Raw genomic sequence first — 18803 nt, forward strand, 5'->3', positions numbered from 1 at the left:
TCTGATGCGAGTTGGATAACCAATATTGAAGATCATTCTTCAACGAGTGGTTGGGTGTTCTTGCTTGGGGGAGGTGCTATTTCATGGGCTTCTAAGAAGCAGACATGTATTACCAACTCAACGATGGAATCTGAGTTTGTTGCTTTAGCTGCTGCTGGTAAAGAAGCAGAATGGCTTAGAAACTTGATCCATGAGATACCATTATGGCCTAAACCTATAACAGCCATGTCTATCCATTGTGATAGTGCTGCGACATTGGCAAAGGCTTATAGCCAGATGTACAATGGAAAGTCTAGACACTTAGGTGTCAGACATAGCATGATTCGTGAACTCATCATGAATGGGGTGATTTCTATAGTGTTCGTGAGGTCACAACAGAATTTAGCTGATCACTTGACGAAGGGATTGGCAAGAGACTTGGTGAACAAGTCTGCTGTGGGGATGGGTTTAAAGTCCACATAAATTTCTAATTATAAGATACCCAATTCCCTTCTGATGAAAATTAGAAGTTGAATTCAATGTGGAAGGCTTATACTTAGAAATTTGGAGTACAAAATTTTGTATCATCCCAAGGTAAGGTATGTACTCGGACCTGTTGAAGGTGAGGATGAAGTTTAGCTTCTTAATGGTTTATTTGAAAAAGTGCAATAGCAGGTGCATGACTGAAATGAACTACCTATGTGAATGTGAAGTTTTGCCGCTTCAACAAAGCTTGGACTTTTGCTTTAGATACATTCATTAATGGATATGGACACATGGCTTGTAAAGTGTCAGGATAGCTTTAGAGTATTTGAAAACTTATGTGTATGTTATTTTCAGTTATTCAAATGGGTTGAAGGGTTCAATTCTTAGAACACCCCGATTCTCGAATATTTGAAATGTGTAATGTACTAAGGTGAAAATTCAATCTTCAAGATATTTTCATTTATGCATAAGTTTTGTTTTAATTTGTTTAATTCTCATGAAATGAATTGCACTAAATTGGGGAGGATTGTTGGAAATTTAGTGTAATTTTGGGTTTTAATCTACACTTGTAAATGGGTTTGGAGGTACGGAGTGTACACCCATTAAGTGATAGATTACCCGGACCCAAAAGTGGTTTTCCATTATTTACTATCATGACTTGGTCTACCTGAAATTTAACTAAGTGTTTTCAGTACTAAGTGTTTTCAGTACTAAGTTTTCTTAGTAAGCTGAAATTTGGCTAAGTGTTTTGTGCTGGTTGTTCTGCATTGCTGGTCCTTGTGCTGGTTGTTTTGCGCAGCTGGTCCCTGTGCTGGTTGTTCTGCGCAGCTGGTCCCTGTGCTGGTTGTTCTGCGCAGCTGGTCCTGTTTGCTGATTCCTCTGCGCTGCTGGTCCTGTATGCTGACTTTTGCGCTGCTGGTCCTGTTTGCTGATTTTTGCGCTGCTGGTCCTTTTGCAGTGCTGGTTCTTAAGAGACAGCAGTAAGAAAACACTTAACACAATTTTGAGTGATTACGGAAGAATTATTCTTGCACCCACTTTTACTTTAGTGGTTGAAGGAATAATACTTGTTTATTATAAAGTGATCACTCATGCTTTGATAGTTGTAAAATATAATATTTGTTTATTGTAAAAGTAACAACTTTTACTTTAATGATAGAAATGATAATATTTATTTATTGTAAAAGTAATAACTTTTACTTTAATGATGGAAGAAATATTCTTCCTGTGGCCACTTTTGAATATTATAGAAGATACTTTTATTAATCAATCGGCCAATTGATTTTAAAAAAAGACTCTTTCATGATAAGGGTGTATATAAATATATTAATCAATATGCATGAGGAGATACACAAGTTACGAACACCAAAATATTCTTCTGCAAAAAGGATTCTTGTTTCTGCCAAAACAAGAATTTAATCTCTGTCTTATCCCAAAGTGATATTCGTGTAACCCAGGCTATAAGGGTCGAATAATTACTTTCGGAAAGTGATACCACGATTCAGTGATTTATCCGGCTATCGACTATTTTACCCTACACGAAAAAATTTAATAAATCCTCCAACAAAAATAACATAATTCATCAAGTTCGACGAAAATAGAAAACAACAATGATAAAGAAATATTAATGGGTTGATGTCTAAATATAGTCCTCAGGCATATGAATGGGTTGAAACATAATCAAAAAAGTCACATATCATATTCATCCTTAAAGATATATGAACTAAATATTATTCTTAAGAAATACTACTACTTTCTTCAAGTAACAAATAAATTTCAACGTTATCTTGTTAAAAACACTAAAATGTAGCATGTCTCAAAATTTGATTTTTCATATTCCAAAATTAATGTTTCCAATCTTAACATCAGCCAACATCTTCTTAGATTAGTTTTCAGCAACCCTTTTCTAATCTTTATGTGAAAACACCCATGGTTATCATCTGATCTTCGTATCTGCAAGTCAAAGTAGGCTAAATTTCATAACAGATACAACATCCTAATCCTTGTAGTCTTCATTTTAATCGTTGTTGTCTCTTGCATATCATCCAATTCAGTACACAATAATGATAGAGCATAAATTCGAGAATGTATATTCAAAGTGAGAAAACACTCACGGTAGAATAGTTAGGTAAATGGTCAAAACGTGAAAACAGCTGTATTTGTTGTTTAGTAACACGACAAAGCAAATCAGCTCCCAAATTTTTATGAGAAAAAGGAAACCATAATGGGGTCTAAGCATATTGATAGAGCATATTCACAATAATAAAACTCATGTGAACTAAAGTGGTCACTCTTCAAGATACATATAAAATTATAAGCTCATAAGTATGAACAATTAGCATCATCTTTGGATAACTTATGGCCTTAAAATATAAATGCTTAAACACTGTTTTATGCACATAACAGAAGCAACATGAGCAAGTAAAGTAGCAGACCTTTTCGAATTCGATCGATAAATGTTTTGGCCGGGGTTAGGTCTGCAAACAAATAGGTTTAATATCCAGAATCTTTTGGTAATATTTCTTTCAACTCTGCAGACCCAGTGAGCACCTCATCAAATTCATAGGTATCTTAGCCCCAACTGTTTTTTGTAGTTTCAACCATTTAAGCTGAAAAAACATACATCAAATAATCAAATGAGTAGACTTTGAACAACAAATCAAGCATCAATCATCAAGCATCAATAGTAAAAGAGTAGCTAAATTTATCCTTTGAAATGTATCATATTGCAGTGTTGCACACCTACTACAGTTGAAATTCCACACAATTCATAAAATCGGCATCTGCTACCGACTCATTAGCACTTTAAAATCTCAATCTCACTGTAGCATATAACTACCAGAAAATGCAATGTCAACCCTGGTTCAATTAATTTTTGTCCAATACAGTGTTCATCTTACAACGATTGCTACTTCCAAATATACAAACAAAATCTAACAGATAAATGCATATAGTGATAATATGCAAGATACTGGTAATTGAAATCAAATCAGTTAGAAGAAAAAGAAAGATTAAAAGTTTGTGTGATACCTTTTTTTGGAGAGGTTGACTAACAACGATATTTGAAGGAGCGGATAACTTTATTACTTATATCATATAATGATCTAGTGTATATTTTAGAAAATACATTAACCACGTAAAGTAAATCCAAAAATTTATCAATTATGTTTCAAACCCTAACATTTAAATAACACAAAACAATATTTAAGAACCTAAAAGGTAAGCTCATGTGAAAAACATTCAATATACATAAGTTTAAAAGGTAGTCTATGAACAACGAATAGAGATTCAAAGATCACAAAAGGATTACAGTTTGAAGAAAGGAGGGTGTTGAACTACTTTTATAGTTTCAAGAAAAGATAACATAGTTATATTGTCACAAATTCGATCAAAAATGATAGTTCATATTGTGTTCTTGTTTGAGACTTCCAATACAAATGCTAAGATATTACAACAAATATGAGGATTTATAATTACAAAGCCATAATTGTAAGAGACGGCGATCTTCATCAATAACAATAACAATAACAATAAAGCATTTCATTTTTAACATCAAGTACTCAACATCAAAAGGAGTCACATACCTCGATACTTCTATAATGAACATAAAAATCTTCAACATTGATATCAAAGCATCCCTTCCTTAAACATATCCTCCATCTCAAACTCCTCCTATTAGGACTTCATAACAAGTCAAACTTATAATCTCAAAATAATTTTTAATCAAAACATGGTTGAGAATCCAAATAATTGCCATAGGCATATCCCTTTGATCCAATATTGGACCAAGATTGTTTATCTCTTTGATGCTCCTAATAACCTTTGAATAGGTCCATCTAGATAAACAGATTGGTGTATAGTATGACAGAAACTGAACTAATCAATCATATTACCTGAATGAGTAAAATAGACAAATCAAGCCCTAAATAACTCCATTTAAAATATGCATTTTGAAATACTTGTAACCGGAAAACTAATGGCATCCATCTGTATCTTACCATAAGACTCGGTTAGAATGTTCATTTAAAGAACTTTAAAAAGCTTTGTTGACTTGTCTAGTATAGTTGGGTCAAAATTATAAATAAAGCATCATGAAATTCAGTTAGGAAATCGGTGGACCCAGTGAGCACCTCATCAAATTCATAGGTATCTTAGCCCCAACTGTTTTTTGTAGTTTCAACCATTTAAGCTGAAAAAACATACATCAAATAATCAAATGAGTAGACTTTGAACAACAAATCAAGCATGAATCATCAAGCATCAATAGTAAAAGAGTAGCTAAATTTATCTTTTGAAATGTATCATATTGCAGTGTTGCACACCTACAGTTGAAATTCCACATAATTCATAAAATCGGCATCTGCTACCGACTCATTAGCACTTTAAAATCTCAATCTCACTGTAACATATAACTCTACCAGAAAATGCAATGTCAACCCTAGAAGAAGAAGCGTGCTCTGCAATTACAATTACAATTTTGAGAGGCTCAAAAAATTGAGCGGTATTTTGCTGCATATTTATTTCACACACTTCTATTCATTTTCATTTTTAAATTTAAATTTAAAACAATTTAATTACCGGGAACTGCCATGCTATTTTTTTTTTTTTTTTTTTTTTTTTTGTAATTGTTTAATTTAGAATAAATCACCCCTTAATATTAGAGTAGAATAGATAGATTATATTAAAACAATTTAAAGGCCCTAGTTTTTTTTTTCTCTTCTTTTTTTATTTTTTTTTAAACTATAGAAAGACTTTTTAATGACATCACACTTTTAGCTAAATATTAGAGTAGAATAGATAGATTATATTAAAACAAGAAATTAAATAATTCGTACCAATCCTTTAATGTTGAAACAATAATCAAGGTTCGACTACAAATCTCAAACGAAGAAGACAAAGTCTTCAGATTACTCGATGTCCTTCAACCAAGAAAAGAAATAATATGGAGCAATGAATTAAATAATAGCTTTTAACCCTCCTTGACTTTTGATTTCTTTTCGTCAACCTCGTCAACCTCCAGGAACCCCAACAAAAGTGAGAGCAAATTAAAAATAATAAATTGTTATAATTTATCGGTATATAACTATCTTTAGTGGTCTGGTTCTTGACTGTAAGCTATTGATAATTTTTAGAAGATAAAAGAGAGGGAGAGAGTATATTGATATTATTCGGTGTGTCAAACTTACACACATATGAGGCTTATTTATAGTGCTTAAATCTACTGTACATACTTTACATAGTTAAGAGTTGTTAAATGCATTTGGCCATATGCATAAAAGTTGTCGGCCATACATATTTGTCTTATAACACTCTCCCTTGGACGACAATTTTGTTTCATTAAGATCAACTACAAGTTATTGCCTCGTTAAAAACCTTGCTAAAGAAAAACCAGTGGGAAAAACTTTAGCTAGGGGAAAAAGAGTGCAGCATATAGTTAACTCCCCCTCAAGTAGACATAGCTGAGTCGTCACATCTTTTGAACTTGCCTCATGCCAATATTGTGAATGTGTGTTCTGAAAATAGCGGTTGACAGTGCTTTGGTATAAAGATCAGCAGAGTTGTTGATTGAACGTATCTCATTTTAATCTGGTTGTCTTTTACGAGATCTTGAGTATATGAGAAGAATCTGAGTTTTCATCTGAAACTGTATCATCTAAATCTTTTATGTACAAGTTTAGCCCCTGTGATTTGTCTACAGTCTCCTTCATGATTTTGCTCAAACCCTTGTTTCAATTCCTATTCCCTTTTAGTCTTTTCTGAGCCTTACCAGCATACCATTCTTTTCCATCAAACTTATGACCGTTAAGACCGTCCATGGCTTTGGCGCCTCGTCAGCATTTATATTTTCTGTCACTTTTGATACTCTTCTTTCATTTGTATTATGCAAGCTGCATTTTCTTCATATATAGTTGTTGGTGAAGATAGTTGTTGGTCTTTTATAGCGTTCTAGTCCGCAAGAATCAATAATGATTTGTGTCATTGATCTCTCAACCAAACACATTTTCGAGTAGTTTCATATAATGCAATCACTTGGTCATGATTTGATGATGTTGCAATAAGTGTTTGTTTTAAGAACGCCATGATTTTGTGGTACCTCCATTTAGGAATGCATATCCAGTTTTAGATTTAGCTTTATGTGGATCAGATAAATAACCTGTATCTGCATAATCAACCAAATCTTGTTTTGATTCGTTAGAATAAAATAATCCTAAATCAGTAGTTCCTCGAAGGTATCGAGATATGTGTTTAATTCCATTCCAGTGTTTTTTGGTGGGAGCTGAGCTGAACCTTGCCAACAAATTAACTGCAAAAGAAATGTCAGGTCTTGTACAATTTGTAAGATACATAAGAGCTCCAATTGCACTAAGATATGGTACTTCTGGTCCTAGGATATCTTCATGATCTTCACATGGACGAAATAGATCAGTGTCAACATTAAGTGATCTAACAACCATAGGAGTACTTAATGGTTTTTGCCTTGTCCATATTGAAACGTTTTAAAATCTTTTATGCATAAGTTGTTTGATGTACAAGTAAACCATTAGACATATGCTCAATCTGCAAACCAAGGCAATACTTGGTTTTTCCGAGATCTTTCATTTCAAATTCTTTCTTTAGAAGTTGAACGGCTTCATGGATCTCTTTATTTGTACTTATGATGTTAAGATCATCGACATAAACGGCTATGATCACATATCCGGATGTTGTTTTCTTAATAAGAACACATGTTCAAATAAGATTATTTGTATACCATTTTTCTTATTAAGTAATCACTTAATTAGTTATACTATTGTATCAACCAATATAAAAATTTTTGTAATTTAATTGAGTACATTTCTTTGTGTTTTGCATTTGATGCTTCTGATACCTTAAATCCTTCAGGCATCTTCATATATATATATATATATATATATATATATATATATATATATATATATATATATATATATATATATATATATATATATATCACTATCAAGTGATCCATAAAGATCAGCAGTAATAACATCCATGAGATGCATTTCAAGATTTTTAGAAACTGGCAGGCTGATTAAGTATCTAAAAGTAATTGCATCTATAACAGGGGAATAAGTTTCATCATAATCAATTCCCGGTCTTTGAGAAAAAATATTGAGTTACAAGTCTAGCTTTATACCTTGTAACTTCATTTTTCTCATTTCATTTTCGCATAAAAATTCATCTATACTCCACATGTTTCACATCTTTAAGTGTGAGAACGATAGATCCAAAAACTTTTCTTTTATTGAGCGATTCAAATTCAGCTCATATTGCTCTTTTTCAATGATCCCAATCATGTCTATTTTTTCATGACAAATTTTGGTTCTGGATCATCATCATCATTCATGATGTCATATGCAACATTATATGAAAATATCTCATCAAGATTTTTCATGTCATTTCGGTTTCATAATATTTTTTTGAATGTGCATAATTGATTGCAATTTCCGTATTGACATCATCAATCTCCTCTGCAGAAGGAGTATTGATTTGTAGTTCTTCTTGAACACTTTCTTTTACCTCATTATCAGCTGATTTTCTTTTTCGAGGATTTTTATCTTTGGAACCAATTGGTTTCCCACGTTTCTGGCGTGACAAAGACTCATGAGTGACATTATTGCCAACTTTTAGAATTTCAATTCTAGCTGAAGCATTTACTGCTAGTATATATGATTTAGTCACTACTTTTTGTATCTGTAAATACATCAGGTAATTTATTTGCAAGTTCTTGCATATGTATTATTTTTTAACTTTCTTTTCGCATTCTTTTGTGCGATGATCAAGATACATTAATTTATGTTCACATCATGAAACATCTTTTTCTTTATTTTTCATTTCTCCCCCTAATATAGGGAACAATTTTTCATTATAATGACAATCAGCAAAATGTGTTGTAAAAATATCACTCGTCATGGGTTCAATATATCTTATGATTGAAGATGTTTCATATCCAACATATATTCCCATCCTTCTTTGAGGACCCATTTTAGTGCGTTGTGGTGGTGCGATAAGAACATAAACTGCACAACCAAATGTTCTAAGATGGAAAATATTTGACTCTCGACCAAAATTAAGTTGGTAATGGAGAATACTTATGACTTGCACTTGGTTTAATGCGAATTAATATCGCATCATGTAAATTTACATGTCCCCATATAAATATTGAGAGTTTTGTACTCATTACTAATTGTTTAGTTATTAGCTGCAAGAGTTTATCTATTGATTCAGCTAAACCAATTTTGTGTATACACATGAGCAACTGGATTTTCAACAACAATCCCTGTAGACATATAATAATCATTAAATGCTTGAGATGTTAACTCACAAGCATTATCAAGTCTCATCCTTTTAATGGTGTAATCAGAATAATGTGTTCTCAATTTAATAATTTGTGCAAAAATTTTGCAAATGTCATATTATGGCTTGATAACACACAAAGATGAGGCCATCCGCTAGATGCGTATATTAGAACCATGAAATATCAAAATGGTCTACATGATGCATGAATTGGTCCATATATATAACCTTGAATTTTTTCAAGAAACATTGGTGACTCTTTCTCAATATTCTTTTCATTAATCACCATATGTGCTTTTCATTAATCACCATATGTGCTTTTTCATTAATCACCATATGCTCTTTTCATTATATATCCTTTTCACCATATGCACTTTTAATCATATGCGCTGTGCTTTTCATCATATGCACTTTTCATCATATGCGCTTTTAATCATATGCGCTGCGCTTTTCATCATATGTACTTTTTATCATATGCGCTTTTAATCATATATCCTTTTCACCATATGCGTTTTTAATCATATGCGTTGTGCTTTTTATCATATTCACTTTTCATCATATGCACTTTTAATCATAAGCGCTGCGCTTTTCATCATATGCGCTTTTCATCATATGCACTTTTTATCATATGCGCTTTTCATCATATGCACTTTTTATCATATGCGCTTTTAATCATATATCCTTTTCACCATATGCGCTTTTAATTATATGCGCTGTGCTTTTTATCATATGCACTTTTCATCATATGCACTTTTAATCACATGCGCTGCGCTTTTCATCATATGCGCTTTTCATCATATGCACTTTTTATCATATGCGCTTTTAATCATATGCGCTGCGCTTTTCATCATATGCGCTTTTTATCATATGCGCTTTTAATCATATGCGCTGCGCTTTTCATCATATGCGCTTTTTGGTGCTATATAGATATTTCTCATTTTCGGTTATCATTGACTGATAATCATATCCATTATGATATATATATAAGAAAAACTTAACAAATTTCTCTTTGATTTGGGAGAAAACAAGACAGTGTTTATCATAAAATTCGTACCATTTGGTAATATGAATTTTTGTCTTTTTCGTTCTTTATATCAAGTTTGCAAGACCTGATATAGTATTTATAATTCCTTCATTTGATTTAAATCATTGAAATATTTCTTAGATTTGATCATAGTGTGTATGTTACCACTATCTGCAATACATAGGTCTTTACTATTTAATTGATGTTGTATTTCAGCAGGATTCATACTAAAACTTCAAATAAGATAAGCAAATAATGAGTTATATTTTAGCAAGATAATCAAGTTATATTACCTGCAAACAAGTTACAATCTGAAGTACATAAAAGATAACACTTAATAAACATATGCGTTATGGTCTAAAACCATTTATTTATGAGTGATACATAACAAGCTAGGCATCTTAGAAAATTCAAACCATTCAAGTCTCAAGGTAGCTCAGGGTTTATTTAATCAAGATTTTTCAACAGATTCACTCTCGTTTTCTTTTCTTTTGGGACTTATTTGTAGAGCTAAACAAGATGTTCATGTATTCAAGAAATACTAGACTGATGATCCACGTTACCAGATCATTAATAAGAATCTCCGGGATTCTTATAAGAGCGTCTACTAACATCTTCAAGTTTATTCTTTCATGGATCACCATTATTTCTTGATAATTAATATTGTATCTATCTTTGAGTATTTTCCATAATATACTTGGATCTTCGATCATATAATATGTAGATTCTAAGGACTTGTCAATATGTTTGCTAAGAAAAATACTTGATATTGCTTTCTCTTGTTCGGAACAATTGTTATTTTCATTCAGGGTTTCTAAAATACCGATTGATTCGAGATGTTTTTCTACATTCATAACCCATGTTAAGTAGTTGTTCCCACTTGATTCTAAAGGAGCAAATTTAAGCCTTTTCAAATTCGACATTTTCTATTATCAAAAGATGAACAACATAAATCATAATCATAATCAACTTCTATTCATAGACAGATAATAAAATGAAATTAGAATCATTTTAAATTCATAAGTAGCAAAAAACAGAATAATGGTATGATTACAAATGATAAAACCACAAGAGCAGGATAGAATATAGGTTCACCCCGTGGTATATTAGCAATAATGATGATAGTTAGTATGACCAATACAATAGGAAAAATCACCCTTGTGTGAATCATCTTTACAAAAAAAATTTTGAGAGTGGTAATCTGAGAAAATGAAGATTGATTTGTGAAAATATGAAAACGGAGATGTTTATTTTATATTTGAAAAATATAGTCGTTGTAACGTCGTTAGTTAACGTTAACAACCGTTATGTATATATGACCGTTGTAACGTAGTTAGTTGACGTTAATGACTGTTATGTACTCGTTGTATTAATAATAATTTTAATAAAATAATTTTATTAGTACAAATACGATTACTATAAATACATTTAGTATAAATATGTTTAGTATAAATACGAAGATTAAGAGAATAAACATATTATGCATAAATAATAAATTTTAAGAAAAAACATTAGTTTGCATGAAATAAATAATGATTAATTGCATAAGTAATCATAAATGTTAGATAACATAAATATAAATGTTAGTGAAGTTAAGAGTTAGATTACAGAAATATAATTCAGGCGGTATAACTGACCATATATAACTTAAATAATATAAATATAAATGTTAGTGAAGTTAATAAAAGTTAGATTACATAAATATAATTCAGGCGGTATAACCGACCATATATAACTTAAATAACATAAATATAAATGTCAGTGAAGTTAATAAAAGTTAGATTACATAAATATAATTCATGCGGTATAACCGACCATATATAACTTAAATAACATAAATATAAATGTTAGTGAAGTTAATAAAAGTTAGATTACATAAATATAATTCAGGCGGTATAACCGACCATATATAACTTAAATAACATAAATATAAATGTTAGTGAAGTTAATAAAAGTTAGATTACAGAAATATAATTTTACTTGTGATGATAATAATATTTACCTTACTAATAAATAATAGAAAATATCGTTAAAGAATTTCTTACCTTGATTAGTAACTTGTGCTTGCTTAGATAAACCTTGATTATACGGAGCAGTTCGTGCTGATAACGTGTTATAATTTATCAGTATATAACTACCTTTAGTGGTCTGGTTCTTGACTGTAAGCTATTGATAATTATTAGAAGATAAAAGAGAGGGAGAGAGTATATTGATATTATTCGGTGTGTCAAACTTACATACATATGAGGCTTATTTATAGTGCTTAAATCTACTGTACATACTTTACATAGTTAAGAGTTGTTAAATGCATTTGGCCATATGCATAAAAGTTGTCGGCCATACATATTTGTCATATAACATAAACTAGTCCGGACCGGCCCGCGCGTTGCGGTGGGGGCTTTCGGTCTGCGTATTTATATTTAACGTAGCGTTGAGTATTTACAGAGGGGAACACGGCTCATGTGTTAAACGCCGTTTTAGATGTCGTTGTGTTAAGCGTTTTTTAAAAAGTATCCGTTTCTAACGTAGTTAGTTTTGTTTTGTTCAATAAATTTTTTTGAGTATAACGGCTCTGTCGAAAAAATTTAACTCGCGGCGAGCAGAAAGATACGGGTTGTCGTTGTGTTTAGCGTTTTTTAAAAAGTGTCTTTTTCGAACGTGGTTAGTTTCGTTTTTTTCATGAAATTATTTCGAGTCTGACACTGCCGTCGAAAAAATTTAACTCGTGGCGAGCGAGAAGATACGGGTTGTTGTTGTGCTTAGTGTTTTTTTAAAAATTGTCCGTTCCGCGTATAGTTAGTCCCGTTGGGTTCATAAGATTTTTCCGAATTGAACGGTGGTCTCGGAAAAATTTAACTCGAACTGAGCGAGAAGATAGTGCTCGTTATAAATTCGGGTGGGGTTAGTTTTTTTTATTTTATTAAAATTATATATTTACACTTTTAACCCCTGGAAAAGGTGTGAACTTGAGGGGTCGTTGTGTAAATATGACCGAACTTGAGGGACCGGTTGTAATGTGAACGCAGGCTTAAAACTACAATCCGGTACAACAAAAACTACAAGGATTCTCACCACATTTAGTATATAAGGGTTAATATCCTAAATCTAATTCTCTTGTCTCTCGTCTCCCGAATGGGATCGCCCCCTTCTTTTCCAACGTACAGGGATATATATATATATATATATATATATATATATATATATATATATATATATATATATATATATATATTGTTATATGATGTCCTCCTTATCCCCTATGTCGGCTAGATAAAGTGTAGGGCCCAAGTAAAATTTACAAATCCATCGACAATTATTAACATCAACCATCGGCCCAATTTTTGAGAATTGATATTTCCACCACCAATTTTACTTGCTCCACTTATATTGTCTAAATTGCCCTTAATCAAAGACTTACACAAATTATTTAAAACTTTTTGTTATAATTTAGTGAGAGATATTTAGAGAAAAAGACATGAAATTATGGTGGAAGAAGTAAAATCAATGTTAGAAATATCATCTCTCAATTTGAATATAAGTCACCATTTTTTCATGACAAAATTACATGGGGTCCTTTGGTATGTTCAAAACTACAACCGGAGACCAAATATTTTTTTTTTGATTTGAGGGATCACTGCGATATGCATTCGTTTCACGGGGAGTCCATTTGCCTAACATCTGTGAGTTTTGACCGTTAAGTAACTGCACATGACCTACACATGAGGGCACAATGGTATTTTTTTTTGTTACCATTCCACTTTCATCACTCACCTTCATCCCCATAAAAATCCCCAACCCTAACACATACAGTAACCCTTAAACTAAATAAAAACTAAAATTTAACAACTCTGCACAAACAATTGTCAATTAGTTGTAATGCATCTTAATAAAATAAAAATTCGATCTGAAAATCTGAACAGAACAATAGCTATTAAGTATATATGAAAATATTTACCAAACAATTGATTCACTATGATCTTTCATATATATTTGTATATGAAATATTCTGACACATAAATACGATCTGAAATTCATGAACACCTTCGTTTACTCAGATCGATACTTCCAAATCTGAAAGTGTTCATCACAGCAAAACCTAGATCGAAAATCACAACCATAATCTGGGTTTGTTATTGCTTCATCGGAATAAAGTATGTATTCTTGATTTGCATCGAATATCTCATTCTCTAGCTCAACCTTCGATTTCGCTAACGCCGTCGTTGCCGTCGATTTTGCTGAAAACGTCGTTGTCATCGATTTCACCCACAATCGACCCCATGAACAAAGAAAATATTTTTAAAACAAAATCCAGATACTTCATCGATTGATTGTTTACTCTGATTTTGCCTCATTGATATCCGATTTTGCGATGTCAGTTGCACTAATATCTTCAAAGTTGGATTTACAGGTTAATTTTTAACTCATCTTTTATTTATTGAAACGAAATTTTCTGAAAATATATACTCCGTATCATTTTTGGGAGAAACGCACAAAGGTATAGACTGAAATTTATGAAAATGTAACAATGGTGGATGAATAAATTAATACAAGTATGAGTTATATATGGGTGGGGGTAATAATTGTGGGTGGATAATATTGCAGGTTGGTATGAAGGCACAAGTTTATAAGCATGTGGCAGTACAAGCTTACTTTAACGAACAAAGTCAAATAAATGTTAGGAATGGGTACAGGTAACACTTGGGGGGTAAAAAGACCAATATAACCTCATGTGCAAGTCATGTGCAATGTCTAACTGTCAGGATATCACGGACATTAAGGAAATGGTCTAGTCGTGAAATGAATGTATACCATAGTGACCCCTTAAGTCAAAAAAATTCTTTTGGACTCCGATTGTAATTTTAAACATATCACAAGGACCCCCCGTGTAATTTTGTCTTTTTTCATTTAATGATATTCAGCCCAATATCTTAATACTCCATGCGAGATGTAATAACCAAACGCGAATAATAGTACCGAACTGTATTGCCTTTAGCCTCGTATTTTTAAAAACAATCTCACATTTAGCAAACATGAAGTCTGGATCCGCGAAAAATATCCGAACAACAACTAATCCTTTATCTTTTTTTAACTTTATATTTAAGCATCATCCATTATCTCTCAATTCGCTCTTCAACTCGCTCAAATAACCAAATCAACAATTTCACCAAATGCGAACCCAAAACTCTTCGAATTCACATGAAGTCATAATAATAAGAATAGATATCGCGACTAAAAATATATATAATTGGAGCGATATCAACTACCAACCGAGCCTTGTACAGCTTTTTCCCGTTCAACTCATCTTTGACCCGAAAGACCCATTTATTGTGCAACGCATTTTTATTTGGAGGTAATTTCACTAGTGACCATGTCTTGTTCTTTATAAGTGACCCCATATCTTCTTTCATAGCAAGCTCCCACTGTATGGATTCTTTAGAATATCTTACTTCAAAATAACTCTCGGGTTCACCATTTTTGGTATAGAGCAAATGGTTTGCCGATGGAGAAAACCTAACATTAGGTTTGGGCGTTCTACTTGAGCATCTCAATGGTGGTGTAATGGGTTGTGGTGATTGAGGTACATCGCCACTATCTTCACCATTAGAGCTCCCACCACTTTTGAAGCTTTCACCACTCTCCGAATCATCCCCACCATTTTGATCCTCACCGTTAATCGGCAATTCAATAGTTTCCGAACTCCCACTAGAACCTGTATTTACATCAACAAAATCATCAAGCATAACCGTTTCATGATTAGCATTAACCGTTACCTTAGTGCCATACAACGAACTTTCATCAAAAGTAACATCTCGACTACGAATCACCTTCCTCGCCTCATTGTCCCAACACCTATAACCCATGTCATCCAAACCGTACCCGATAAATGTACATCTTCTTAATTTTGCATCAATTTTGTCTTTGTCTATGTCTTTGGTCTTCACATAAACATTGCAACCGAAAACCTTTAAGTGAGCCAAACTCACCCTTTTACCAGTGCATTCTTCTTCAAGAATTCGAAACTCTAACGGTGTTGAGGGTCCCCTATTAATCAAATAAGCTGTCGTATTCACGACATCCTCCCAAAACATCTTGGGTAGACCCGCATATAACTGCATACTCCTAGCCCGCTCATTAAGCGACCGGTTCATGCGTTCGGCAACCCCATTGTGCTGTGGTGTTTCCAGAACTGTTTTCAACATACGAATACCATGTTTCGCATAATAGTCTTTAAACTCTTTGCTACTGTATTCTCCTCCATTGTCAGATTTCAAGCACTTAACTTTCAAGTTAGTCTCGTTTTCAACAGCAGCTCTCAACACTTTAAAAGTAGCAAACACATCATATTTAACCTTAAGAAAATAAACTCATACCTTCCTTGTGGAGTCATCAATGAAGGTGACATAGTAGCGAGAACCACCACGTGACTCGACCGTTGTAGGTTCATAAATGTCGGAATGAACAAGTTCAAGCTTCTCCTTCTTTGCGCAATTCCCGATTTCCCAATTGACACCTTCTTTTGCTTCCCCAAAGTACATGGTTCGCAAAACCCGATATCCACCTTCTTTAAATCTAAAATCTTCCCGTTAAAAACTAGCAACTTCATCCCCTTCTCACTCATATGCCCTAAACGACGGTGCCATAAGGTAGAATCGGCCCCTACATTACTTGTCACATTAACCTCATCATCATCGAATACCGCGACCATGTATAAAGTTCCCCTTTTATGTCCTGATGCCATGATACGACCATCCCTTTTAACTTGCTGTAACATCGCATCTTTTTCCGTTATACTATTTTAAAGTCCGTTATATAATTATAACATCTTTCGTTAAAATGTGTTTTAAAATATTTCGTTTAGGTAATTCACGCACCCGCTTTTAAACTTGAGGGACTAAACTTGCCAAATGCCCAAAGTCTTGACTAGGTCAACTAGCAACCATGGCATCACCACCATTCATTATTCACCTCCTTTTTCACTTTTCTTAATACTTCCACCATTTTCTCTCAAACTCCTAATACAAAGAATCATCATCTAAATCGTTTCAAGGAAGCAAACATCAAAACAAATTACATATTTGGAATCCTTGCATCTTCCTCTTTGAATCCATACCAACTTTATTGCATTTGGGTAACTTTCTAAAAACACTAGATTTTGTGTTCTTGATGTTTTTAACTTATAGAAGTGTTAATTAGTGTCTATGGCTCAAGTCTAACATGAATATATGATTTGTATGCTTGTTCTTGTCATTTTGATGTAACTAGCTTAAACTTGAAATGGGTGTGCTTAATCTTGAGTTTTGGTGGATCATATGTTGTTAGATGTTAAAAGTGCATGTATTAAATGTGTTACTAGCATCACTAGCTTCAATTTGGTATGTAAGTTGACTTGGAAAAACCTCATTAACATGATTAAGGATTTTATGATTGTTGGTTAGGGTTTGGTAGCCTTGAATGTGATTTTTGATGCATTAAAAGCCTTGCAATGTTGTTTGTAAGTGTTTAGTAGTATTATATGTGTAATTACCTACGAAACGACGTATTATATGTGTGTAGTAAGTTCCCGAATCATCTTATGCGTTTTACGAACTTGAAACCTTGATAACGAGCTTTAAATGATCAATTGACGAGAATTAAATTATTGTAAATGATGTTTATGTTTGATGAAAAGTGTTTAGTTGTATTCCTTGTTAAATTACCTTTCCAACGATATAAGATAAGTGTTTTGAATGTTTACTGTTCATAAGTTATGGTTGTTGGAAGTTAGATTCGTTTAAGTGTTCAAAACTGCGAGACTTGCTGAACAGATACATGGAGCGGCGCTCCATAACCTTGAGCGGCGCTCCAAACCCGGCTGTCCAAAGTTTCACTTTTTCGTTTAATTCTAACTATGCTACGTACCTCCGATTAACATGAAACTTGTTCTAACATGCTCATATATGATTAAAAACCTCAGAAAAATAGTTCGGGACCCGACCCGAACGTGTTGACTTTTTCGTTGACTTTAACTTGACCAAAGTTGACTTTTGTCCAAACTTAACCAAATACTTATGCAATCATTCTAACATGCTTTTATACTTGTACCTTGCATGAAACTTGACAAATTTGATTCACATGCTATATAATCGAGTCGTAACGAGCCATAGGACTAATTGAACAACTTTGACCAATCGTGTTTACCATTATTGATACGACCTACTTGTTTATGTCAAGACTAGCATTCGTTCTTGCACACGTTTACTTGCGAAGTACTTTTATACGCTTGCACTTAAGGTGAGATCATAGTCCAACTTTTACTCTTTTATACTTATACGTGGGATGAGAAAACATAAACGATTTATACTTTTATACTTTGAACATAAATACGAAAGCAAAGATACATACGAGTTAGAACCAAAATCCTCAAGTCCAATTATCATCAGTTACACTTGTAGGGTGTAAGCGTGAACTTATGTTGTGTGGCCATACGGGTTTAACGAACCCTCATTCGGACGGTTCGCTACCGTTAGCGAATGAAATATAATTTTATCGGAATAGTGTAGGTTCTAACACTATATAAAGAGGTAAGATTCAGTTAAGCTTTGATAATTGGATGCTCGTGATACAAACACATCTTTTGAGATGTATACGCTTGATAATCGGTTTATACTAAATCTTGTGATTCAAAACATACTTTATACATATACCTATGATTTCACCAACATTTTCGTTGACAGATTTTCTATGTTTTTCTCAGGTCCTTGAATACTAGGTGATACATGCTTCCGCACTATACTTTTTTATACTTGCTTGGATGTCGAGTATACTTGCATACGTGGAGCGTCTTTTGACTTATTCTTAAATTGTGTCGCATGTGTTTCAATTGTACTTTAAACATTGTAATGTAACTAGTTGTCAAACTAATTTGTTAACCTTGAAACATCCTTACTTTTGAAATGAATGCGACATACTTTTGGTCAAACATTGTTTTAAAGACTTATGGCCACGTAACGGGACCTAA

At 32.8% G+C, this 18803-nt stretch overlaps 1 long non-coding RNA gene and 1 pseudogene across 1 annotated transcript; one reads left to right on the forward strand and one right to left on the reverse strand.

Moving 5' to 3' along the window:
- LOC139842160 (uncharacterized) overlaps positions 1-18803 on the forward strand; it is a 69578-nt pseudogene that overhangs the window by 24978 nt on the left and 25797 nt on the right.
- On the reverse strand, positions 2224-4830 carry LOC139844845 (uncharacterized). Its single transcript, XR_011758114.1, has 3 exons — positions 4050-4830; positions 2901-3074; positions 2224-2418 (listed from the first exon to the last, which is right to left on the reverse strand). It is a non-coding gene; the product is annotated as an uncharacterized lncRNA (long non-coding RNA).

The sequence above is a fragment of the Rutidosis leptorrhynchoides genome, chromosome 4 (assembly GCF_046630445.1).
Source record: "Rutidosis leptorrhynchoides isolate AG116_Rl617_1_P2 chromosome 4, CSIRO_AGI_Rlap_v1, whole genome shotgun sequence".
NCBI lineage: Eukaryota > Viridiplantae > Streptophyta > Magnoliopsida > Asterales > Asteraceae > Rutidosis > Rutidosis leptorrhynchoides.